The sequence below is a fragment of the Hippopotamus amphibius genome, chromosome 5, assembly GCF_030028045.1.
Source record: "Hippopotamus amphibius kiboko isolate mHipAmp2 chromosome 5, mHipAmp2.hap2, whole genome shotgun sequence".
Lineage (NCBI taxonomy): Eukaryota > Metazoa > Chordata > Mammalia > Artiodactyla > Hippopotamidae > Hippopotamus > Hippopotamus amphibius.
In genome coordinates, this window is record NC_080190.1 from 4308865 (window position 1) to 4320117 (window position 11253).

General features: G+C 43.8%; 1 long non-coding RNA gene across 2 annotated transcripts; it reads right to left on the reverse strand.

Annotated features, from left to right (window-relative positions):
• Nucleotides 1-2957: 2957 nt before the first annotated feature.
• On the reverse strand, nucleotides 2958-8289 carry LOC130854589 (uncharacterized). 2 transcript variants are annotated; one of them, XR_009054051.1, is made up of 3 exons: nucleotides 8205-8289; nucleotides 7908-7974; nucleotides 2958-3423 (listed from the first exon to the last, which is right to left on the reverse strand). It is a non-coding gene; the product is annotated as an uncharacterized LOC130854589 (long non-coding RNA). The 2 variants fall into 2 exon arrangements; XR_009054052.1 differs by having other exon boundaries at nucleotides 8122-8289.
• Nucleotides 8290-11253: the final 2964 nt, after the last annotated feature.

Sequence of the window (11253 nt, forward strand, 5' to 3'; positions counted from 1 at the left end):
TTTTAAGAAAATCGAGATATAATTAAAAATACCACCATGTCTTCGGAACGGAGAAGGCAGGAGAGGCAGTGAGTGTAGCCCTGGAGCTGCAGTGATCCTGGGGCCCACAGAGTGCATTTTACAAGGAACAGAAAATTAGAGACGAAGACTGAGAGCATTTCTTTCGGAAATCCTTTCAAACACACACCATAATGTCAGTTATGCAGCCTCAGACGAAACCGGTTTCATTTTTTCCCCCGCAAACATGCCTTTTTGAAGCACCTACACGTCCATTCACATCTCCGTCCTGTGATATCAGACATTTATATGAAAATTAATACTGAAAAATTAAGCCCGCTCTTGTTTGGATTGACGGCAGTCGGTTCCTCAGACCACAAGGTGAAAAAGCCGTGAAGCCTGCAAATGTGCCTTCCTTCTCTGCCCTCCAAACGAGCCAAGCCGAAGCAGGAACGCTGTTGACAAATTAATACTTTAAGAAAATAAACTCTGGTCATGTTCAACACAGAGCAACTTTATCCTGATTAATTTGTGTTGGAGGTTCTCCAGCCCCCATTGACAAAGCCCCGCAGTTTGTACAAATGTAATTTCCTAATATTTACATGAGGAAAGCCTCAGCAGTTAAGCTTTGCCTCCAGTGTGAGTTTTGTGGTTTGTAAAAAGACAATAAAAATACAGAGAGGTAATTGTAAGCACATTTGAAAAAGAAAGGAAAAAGAGAAAGGATTTTTTCTCTCCTCCTCCTCCCACAGCCCTATAAAAATGGGCTGTGTGTACAGATGCTTAGAAAGGGAAGCCAGCTTCAGCCAGCAGAGTTTTAAGTAACATAACACCTAATACGCAACGTCTCCCTACAGCTAACGAGCTCCTAGAACACCCACAATCGTTCCTCACGTGGATCTTTTGCGTCCTGACATAATTCATCTTTGTCCATCGGCATGGATGGTCTTGTCATTTTATGCCTTTATTTATATTGAACGTCAGACACTTGCATGACTGTCTGATTTAATAAATAGGAAAAAAGAAAAATGCAGTGGTAATGCGTTGCTTTGTTCTGAGAATATTAAAAAAATAACCTTTCGTTTTAATGAGATTTTCCCCATCAGTTTACACAATTTTCCAGATGCAAAATGAGCTTTTGGCTGTAAAATATTTTATCACATTGTCTTACACAATAAAGATTAGATGTTTTCTCTCTCTCAACTGCATTGCAATTATTTTTTAGTGTTTGCAAATCATAATATCATTTAAAAACCATATTTTATACCTCATCTAAAATACTTTTATAGCAGTAGGATGGAAAAAAAATAACATCTATTTAACTACTCTTTTTAAGTGGCTGTTATGTGCTTTAGTATAATTTCCCAGGAAAAGGCAGAGCTAAAAAGCTTAGCTTTCCTTGAAAACATATCTCTCAAGCAACATCTTTGCAAAAATCCCCAGAATTTAATTCCCCCGACTGGAAAGCCCAGAGTGCCTGAATGTAAAAATAGTAGCCCTGTCATTTCACATTCATTAAGTGTGAAACTCAGAAATTAATAATGTAAAAATATGCTTTTTAATTAGTCTTACATTCTGCCCAATGTACTTAAATGGGATCAGCGGCTCCCTTATGATTTTTTTCTTAATAAAGTATTAGCCTGTGATGCACCGAGGTTGACAGGTATGATAAACTGGAAAGTTCTTTTGGAGGCGTATGAATGATACCAAAATAGTACTCGCCCATTTAAATGTAATTAACATCAGGAAGCAATATTACAAGAAGAGAAGCCTGCAAGATTTTTATTTCGGGTTTTTTTTTTTTCATTTCTTATTTTATGAGTAGTTTGATGATAGCAGCAGTGATTTTATAATTTAATTACCTTTGCTGAAAGCTAAGCTTTCACTAATAGCAGGTCAACAGGACCATAAAGCAGTCTTCGAAAATATTAAAAAGAGAGTCAATCCCTTTCGATGGGCTCTGCAAGTGTCATCTGTATATAATACTTATTTACATGTGTGTGTGCACGTATGTGTGTACCCATCCATATGTCTATATACAGAGAGATATACGGATATGGACGTAGGCATATGGTGTGTCTGCTCGGGAAATATTTCACTTGCGGTGATGAGGACCGTCGGGAAAAAACTGCAGTTACTTGTCCTCTGAAACGAATTGATGGCAGAAATTCTTAAACACCTCAGTTTGGGAAAAGGCAAAAGAAGATACCCCTCAAAAAAGTGTATTTGATCAACACGTAAATATTAAAAGTCGCTGCTGAATAAGACACTCAGTCGATTGTCACCTGATTATCCTCTGATGTGCAGCGTCCAGAAGACAGCAGCAACTTTGCATGGTGCTACTATTTTAAGTCGCCAATAATAAATGGGAAATAGATTTCTGAAGACATTAGCATGCTGGCTGTCAGCGTTGTTTACTCAAAGACTTCCACTCAGATCTCCGAGTTTCTGAGTCCCAAATGATGGTCCCTTTCAACTCGGTAAACAAGAAAAGAGTGACACGGCATGTAAAATATGACAAAATCCAAAATGTCTTGAGTGTACCCCCTTAGAAAGAGGGTGGCCAAGACCAGGTTTCACGCCTATTCTGGGGGAACTCCTGGGTGCCCTTGGGAGTCTGGGTCCTTAGGTGACAAGTGTCTGATGGACATACACGGGTGACCATACACTCGACACAGCGACTGAAAACCAGCTAATACTCATGACCTCAAGTCTGTCTGCCTGAGAGAGCCGCAGCAGGTTCTTTTTTTAAATTAACCTCAAGAACAAAAGATGAAACTTGGCATGCCGATAACATCTGTTGAGCCCTGATAGCATCTATATTTTCATTTGTTCCAGAAATAAACTGGAGTATGAAGAATGCAAGCTCAGACCTTTGGCCAACTTCTAAACAAACTCTGTAAGAAAGACCTATTTGGTAATAAGGCATGTACAGTCTGGTCCCTCGGAATTTGCATTGGATTTTATTCATTGATATGTTCCTTCCCATCCACTGATCTTTACACCAGCTTTCGATACCTATTGGAACCCCTTAAAGAGAAGCTATAACAGCCTTGTTGGGGAGATTGAATCTATGATGATGGGATGTGATTTCTGGACTTTACACAACTTCATCATCAATCATTGCTGTATGATATTTTTAGAAGCAGCAAGGGGGGAGTGGTATAAAATATGCTGATTTTCATACTTCTTTAACATTCAGGTGAAGCAAATTTCAACTCGAAGCTCCATGAGGGCAGGTTAGGTGTTTCTTTGCTCACTTTGGGATTCCCAGCTCCTGGCCTTGTGCCAGCCCGTGACGTGTGGAGAACAAATGCTGGGGGATTGAAGGATGCCAGGGATGAAGTCTCCTCTGTGTGGGGGGAGACTCAGCGTCACCTCAGATCCAGTCCAAACCTTGAGAGGTATTGTTTCCTTTGTGCTTTTCTAACATAAAATAGAAATGCATTATTCTGCATAGAGTACTAAAAAGTCCCTGCCAAGATAAAACTGCAGAGTTAGAAGATGAATAAGTCCCAAAGATCTAAAGCAGGGCACAGTGATTACAGTCGACAGCACTGTAATCTATACCTCAAAGTTGGGAAGATAGATCTTAAATTGTCTCAACATACACACACACACACACACACACACACACACACACACAATTATGTGAGGGGATAAAAGTGTTGCTAATGGTAAGCTGCTAATCATACTGACTGAAATATACAAATGTATCAAATCAACACATTGTACACCTTACATAATGTATATGTCAGTTACATCTCAATAAACAAGAAAAAGAAAATTGCAAAAAGCCAAGTGTTTGAGGTATCATGGGATTAGAGTCGGTCTTTCTCTCTCTTTTTTTTTTTTACATCATGTTTATTTCATATTTTGGCCACACCACACAGCAGGCATGATCTTAGTTCCTCTACCAGGGATCGAACCCGAGCCCCCTGCAGTGGAAGCACGAAGTCTTAACCTGGACCACCAGGGAAGTCCCTGGGACTGGTCTTTACAGCCCTTACCCATTCAGGTTTCAGTGGTTCCTAAATCAGCGAGTAGAAACTCAGTCCTCATTTCTGATACTGTCTGCTGGCTGTTTCATTATCAAGATGTTTCTGAGGATCGGCAATAAATTTACCTAAAAACATGAGTTATAGCTAATACCACAGATTTCTCTTACTGTAAAACAGATTTTTTTTCTCTTGCTATGTTGGAGATTTTTGTCCTTGCTGGTGATTCATTCTGCTTTGTTGGGGAAACCTCAAAATGTGAACTAACTTTTTGACCAGTGATACTTTTAACTGCATTCACTGTTTCATGAAAAATTATGACAAAATGAATTCATGCATTTATTTATATGCTCTTGAATCAATCACATAAAATAAATCATTAAAACTATTTTAATAATCTGGGACTTTTCTAGAATTTCACTGAACTTTAGCTTGTTTGGAAATTATTAGGAATACCATATTATTTTAAGGCTTCTTAATTCCATCCTATACAAAAATAAAACCAATCAAAGCTAAGTGAAAACCATCTGTGAACAAACCAGGGTAATATTTAAGAGTAGATCCTCAATACATGATAATGGCCGGCCAAATAGATTCTATTTATTGAGCATTTTTTATGATATCATTTACAGATTAAAAAGAAAATGAAGTCCAGAGAGTTCCAGTGACCTACCCAAGGCAATTCCTCAACCAGAGGATGCTCAAAAGAGACAAAATCAAGAGGTTATCAGAGGCCAAAGGGCGTGCTAAGTAGCATCTCAAAGGATGCTGGAGGTCGTCCAGGTACTGGAGGGCTTCACCTGGAAGAGAGCTGATAGCAGGCGTTTGGTACTGACGACCTGGGTCCCCCCATACAGAAACCCTTGAGTATTGCCATTTGAGAAATACTTGTAGTGCCCCCTTTGCATCAAGTGTACTTAGATACCCTCACACATGGGGGCTGTGTAATTTAGACAACGGAGATCATGACAAGTTCACCCCAGCTTATTCCCATTAACTTCACTGCAAATTTAATTAAGGCACAAATATAAAAATAGTGACTATTACTAAAAATGGTGTGCACATTTATTATATATAATATATACAATATTCATATATGTTGTACCATATTATACATAAAATCATTAATTTAGCTCTAGTGAGTTCTTTAGTTCCTTTCATTTTGCTCTTTCCCACTTTTTTCCTCCTCTCTCCCTCCCTTCCTTCCTTCCTACTTTCTTTCTCTTCTTCTTTCTTTCCCTCTTTCTTTCTATCATTCCTTCCTTTCTAATCCTCAAAGCCAGCTGTGAGATTGATCTAGCTTCCCTTCTATCTGATTTCATTCTTCTTCTTGGAAAATACAGGTTGGAAAATACAGGGCCAGATAACTTTTTTCTGGAAACTTTAGGTGTCAAGTTTGTGGTCAACCAGGGTCACTGCAGGGCAAGACAGTCCACATGTCACAGAGACTGCTGAGTCGTCCGTCTTCCCCCGTGACAGGCCCAAGAGGCCGTGGGTCCCCTGCTCGCAGACCCACTAGGACAGCAGCTCCAGGCAGACAGGACCTGTCCATCACCGGCCTGGCCTCTCCTTCAGGGCCGCTCCAGTTACCAAAGTGTGACAGTCCCCAAGTGCACCCCCTTCTTTTTGTGGACCCACCAAGGACTCGGGTTTGCTTAAGTGTGAAATGAAATCAGAGGCATTAATGGAGACTGAAAGACAAATCACTGAACACAGTGGATGAAGCTATAGCACATGCCACTAAAATCAAAAGACCTGCTTCTAAGGGACAGGAGAGTCCCAACCCTGGGGTAGGGGAGCAGGGGACAACATCCCGGGGATGTGTTTCCTTCCCGGAAGGACCGGTGACAGCTCCCATAACAGGCTCTCTTAATGGCCAATCCATGCACTGGCATTTGTGCAGGAGCCGGAGGGACTGCTTGTTTACCGACCGGATGAAAGAACATGCTGCAGGGTTAGGAACACAGGACTGAAAGAGACCTGGGAAATCTGATGGACACGAGGAAAATACAAACCACTGCAAATGGTCCAGGCACATGAATTCTAAGGATCCAATTACCCAAAAGTTTTTCTGCCATCTCAAGAAAGCTGCAGAGACACAGGATAAAGATACAACCCAGCTGCCTCGGGTCTTTGTCCAGAGTTGCTCTTGGCTCCAGCCAAAGGGGGTGCCCAGCCAGACCCACCATCAACATCTACACCCGCACTCTCCCAGTCCACCCCACCCTACATAAGATGAGGGAGAAGCTCTCCTTGGCCCCAAAGTCAGAAACAAACCTGAAGTTCAAATGGAAGGTAGGTCTGGATGTACAAGATGACATTTAGTTAAGAAAACAAATTCATTACTAGGTTTCATAACTGTCCAAACAGTGCAGTAAGGATTGGGAGTTATATACTTTGTTCATTTAAGGCATATCTAGGAAGCCTTAATAAACATACATTTGCAACTGTGTGTGAAGGTTAAGTGTATCTTTCTTTAGCAGTTGACACAGATATGATGAAATAATTCCTCCCATAGCTGTGTTTCAGCAATGAACATTCCTAGTCTTGGACTCCCTCTCCTAAACAGACCCCCACTTCAAGCATAAAGAGTATGTCTTTAAGAATCCTTCCTAAGACACGAGATTCAGGGCAGGCAGAGGTTCAGCTAAGGTTTTTTCTGAGCTGGCATTTGTCCTTACAATAATGGTGTATATTGGGCAAAGAAAGAGCAAATCGAGTTCTGGGTTTTCTCTTCATGAGGGAGACCCAATGTTTACTCCTATACTGAAGCAGAGATCAACTGTCTTCCAGCTCAGGAACTGATATTACGCTCCAGTTGATTTTAAAAAGCAGGGTCACAGTTCTGCAGTATGAACACAAAATGACCAAGTTCTATGATGTCCAAGGAAAGGCATCTGCTTGGTAAAGTGCAACTCGGTGGTGAGAACAGAACGAGACGGGTCGGGAACATGAGGGCCAGGAGGAAGGCTGTCCAAAGGATGTCAATCTAAACCCCAGTCTATTTAAATATTGCCAGAGGAAGAGACACTTGGCAATTCAGGCTGAATAATCTTGACTCAGTCGTTGGCCAAATTGGGGCACTGCATTCTTTGATCAGAGGCATGACGGGCCTGGCAATTCATCACGGTCTTGGAAGAACTCCTGCATGACAACGGCAGGTGGTGATGAAGGGTGCCAAAGGATGGGGCTCCGAGGCATTCTGGGGTTCACTTTGGGAACTCCCCACCCCGGGTGAGGGTCCAAATACTCAACTGAGAGCCTGATTCCCTCTGGGAGGGCCAACGAGGCAAGCCTGCCACAGCCTAGCTTTGCATGGGGGAGGCAAGCATTGTTTTCTATCTGGATGACCTCTAAGAGTAACCGAGAATCAGGATGTCTGCGTGGGTCCGGGAATTCATTCAGACATCAGAGCCTCTGAGAAAAAGAACTGTCTGCCCCTGGACCTGCAGCCTGAAACTGAGAAGGGCTCTAATTCTTGTTGAGTGATGCCAAGTATGTGGCAGGCTTGGGTGACTTCGAAGTTTCTCCTTCTTAAAAGCTGTGCTCTCGTTCTATTTGCCCTCATATTTGCATATTTTTGATTAGTCCTCACAACACAGAGTCAAAGATTTCTCTAGGTCTGAATTTCTGCGGAATAAATCCAAAACGCTGCTGACTAAAAGAAGAAAATGTCAGGCTTTTCATAATCTTTAACAGTTCCACTGATGAACAGCAGATGGGGCTACGAAAGTCACCCGATTAGAGACATGGGGAAAAACAGAACCTTTTAGCCTAAAAGCCAACTGACTCAGGACCACGTCAAAATATACCAAGGGCTCTTCTTTGTGATTTAGAATGTCAGTGAGTCTGTTTCATGCTGAAACTTTTACCGAGTGTCCCGGATAGCCTCATGCGTTGCAATTAACTTACTTTTTTAACGTGGTAGATTGTGAACTCCTCCTCCCGTGTTCCTTTCATCCTGTTACAATGCAATTTGCTAGAAGACAAAATAATTATCTATAGTTAATTTAATCACAGTGACCCCACCCCACCACAATATCTCACAACGGGGATAAAACACATATTTGTATGTCACACACACCGCAGGCGGGCACGCATTCACACACGCAAATTCTTTAAATACTCATTTCTCAGCAGATTTCGTAGCCGCGCCACCACCGGCTGAAGAAATTCATGTGTCAAGCTGCGGGCCATTCACACACGTACGTGAAAACGAGGCGAAGGTACAAAGGCTAGCGTGGAGCCCATCAAGTAAGTGTCCTGCTGAAAAAGGGCACCAACTGAACTAGGAAATCAAGTTCTCCCACTTGACTCAGCAAGCCAAGCAAAGGAGCCTGGGATTTCCTCATGGAAACAGGAGAGAGAGGCTCCTGAGCTGTGGCTGCAGCGGGGGCCCTGCTGCCCGGGGCTCACCTGGTTTCAAGACGTTTTCTCTGCCGCCAGCCAAATCCATCTGGGCGGAGAGATGAGCAAAGAGCAGATGGACAGATGCCACTTCTGGACAAGTTCGGTCCACAAGTGTGTCCGTGAATTGAAAGCAGCCAGATAGGGCTGTGCACTGGGGTGCACTCTTCACCCAGAGAAAGAGGGAAAGGGCCCCTGCCTCTGGCCAGGAAGAGTCCGTTGCCAAGTGAAAGCTGTGATTTTATGCTCGTGATATAGATTGGGGCAATTAACAAGTGTAAGTTGTTTCAGAATCAGCTTCAATCTGCATTTTATGTGTGCAAGTTTCCAGCTGTAATGGGATTATGATGTCAGCAGAGGGAGGGAGTCGCAGCTGCAGCGGGGCTTCGGAGGTAGCGGGCAGCTGTTAAAATAGAGAACTAATGGTGATTAATTCTTATGATGTGTTTGAAGATTTCACAAAGAGTTCAAGACCCAACCCTTCCCCCGGGGGATGAAGTGAAGGAGGAGGATTCCTGGAAAAAGAGACTCAGAGGAGAGCTCTCTGTGCTCCCTGCCTGGCCCGAACTGTCACGTTCTCCCATCCAGCCATTTCATTGTTCAGGTTTTAATTCAACTGAGTGTTTTTACCAGCTCAGGTGCTCCGGGCATCTGCTAGGTCACACTTAAATAAGTTGTATAGGGTGATGTTTTTTTTCTCTGTCTCCCACTGTGGCCAAGCTGGGCGTTCATCACGTCCCCTCTTGAAGTGTTGCCATCAGTTCTGGGGACGTGAGCCACCTTCCCAGGAGATGACAGCCCAGGCTGGGCTCACCCGGCAGCCTGGAGCATGTCACCATTTCCTGGTGGGTAGCAGTTCTGTGCGCGGAAACCAAGATCTCTAATAGGCTTTTAGAAAACTCTTTCAAGAAATTGGTTTTAACTTGTATCTCCAACTGTGAGTATATCTGGGATCAGGTACCAGGGTGCTAAAATGCTCATTCATTTCTGAGATTTTACATAACTTGGAATTCTACAAAAGGTGGTCGGCCTTCCGTGTGTTTAATGCAAAATTATATGTTATATTCTTAAGGAGGGACACAACACAAAAACAACTAGGATGTCACAAAATAAAATCATATAAAACCTAGCTAAAATAATATTTAAAGTAACAAGATACTTTTACCATAAATACGTCAGAATAAGAAAAAATCTTGCAGACTTTTCTGTAAAATATCTCTAGTCAAGCATTTGTTCTTAAAATCATAAACTGAAGTTCAGGAGTGAGTAGCTAAGAAATCAGAACGGTTGGTACTTCCCCACCTGGCAATTAGCTAGCTGGAAGGTACTGGAAAAGTTAGTGTCTTTATTTGTAACATCTCTTTAGAGATTCTCTCATGGAGGCTACTTCCAGCTTTAAGAAGAATGATCTGGCAATGGTCTTAACCAGATACCGGACTCAGAAACCACCGAGATGGTGCCGGGCAGCCCTCCAACATCTACAGCAGGACTTGATATCCAGGTCGAAGCGTCTCTGCACGAGATGAAAGTCAGTATTTTTTTTCAATGTGTACGTTGACCTACTAAATGGGGAGGAGAACGAAACACAACACTGGCAGCAACTCAAACCGCAGAGACAATGAGCAGGGGCTCAGAAGTCATCCGAACGTGGAAATCATGAGCATCGGATGCCGCGGACGGCATCTGTTCTCTGACGGCATCTAGTATTTGTCTATTTTTCCGCTCGCGCATTTTCTACATGAGATGCATTCCTCTACACAGGTCAGAACGCAGACGGGCTGAAATGCAAATGAGGCAGAAGAATGACTGCGTGGCTGTCAGTGTGGCCTTCTGGCATTGACATCAGTCCGAGGGCTTCAGGGATGGAAACAAAGAGCCCCTGTGTCCTTGCTTCCTACCTCGGAAGGATCGCGTTGCTCAGCCCTCACTCCCCCTTTGCTTTATTGTTTTTTTTTTTAAATGAAAGAAGAAGACTTACAGAGTGGAAAGCAGAAAGAAAAGTTTGAATCCCCCTAACAACACTTTGCTCTGCGGGAGGGAGAGGGCCCAGAGGACTTCGTGCCTGGGCTGCTGAGGCAGTGGGTCCGTAATCCATCGATGCCCCCAGAGCCCAGCAGTTTGGGGCGTGGGGCCGTTCCCGCCAGTTTCCGTATGAAGATGTTTTGAGCTCACCTATTTTTCTCACAGCACGACCGTGATCACTTGTATTATTATGAAGGGCAGCCAGTCATTTGATTTAGGCTCTTTTATTTTAAAATAGAACCAGAGCAAGGGAGCAATGGTCACTTCCCCTCCTCCTCCACTCATAAACTCCTCCAGGCGCAAGGACCATTGGACCAGAAGTGGTCAGTGTGCATCCCAGAACGGTGAGTCCACGGCACCTTGAAGGTTACAACTTGGAAAAGTTACTCAGAGGGAAAAAAGCAACCTGAAATGCACTTAACCTTCAGCTTCAGTTGCTTAGACCTTGGTCTTTGAGGGCGGTAGTGACTTTGGTGAGCGGACACTGAGGCAGGCTTCCCGTGTCCCCTTTAAGGACAACTTCCCACCAGGTTGAGGGCAGCTGGGCGTTGGAGCCCTGGCTCTGGCCCGAGAGCTCACACAGCCTGCAACGCGCACGGGGGTCCCCAGGGCTGCGCAAGCTGGAGCATCCGAGGTTTCCATTCAGCCCAGTGTCAGGGCCCAGCAGAGAAGCCGGTCACAGCTGCTGTGCTCCGAAACTCTAACAGCCAAAGGTAGGGGGTCCTGGAGGGGTGCCAGGAACTGCCTGAGAGGTCAGGGGGAGGGGGGGCGTGCGGAAGGAGGCTGTAATGGGATGGCAGGCTGCCCGAGATTCATGGGGCATAAAGAC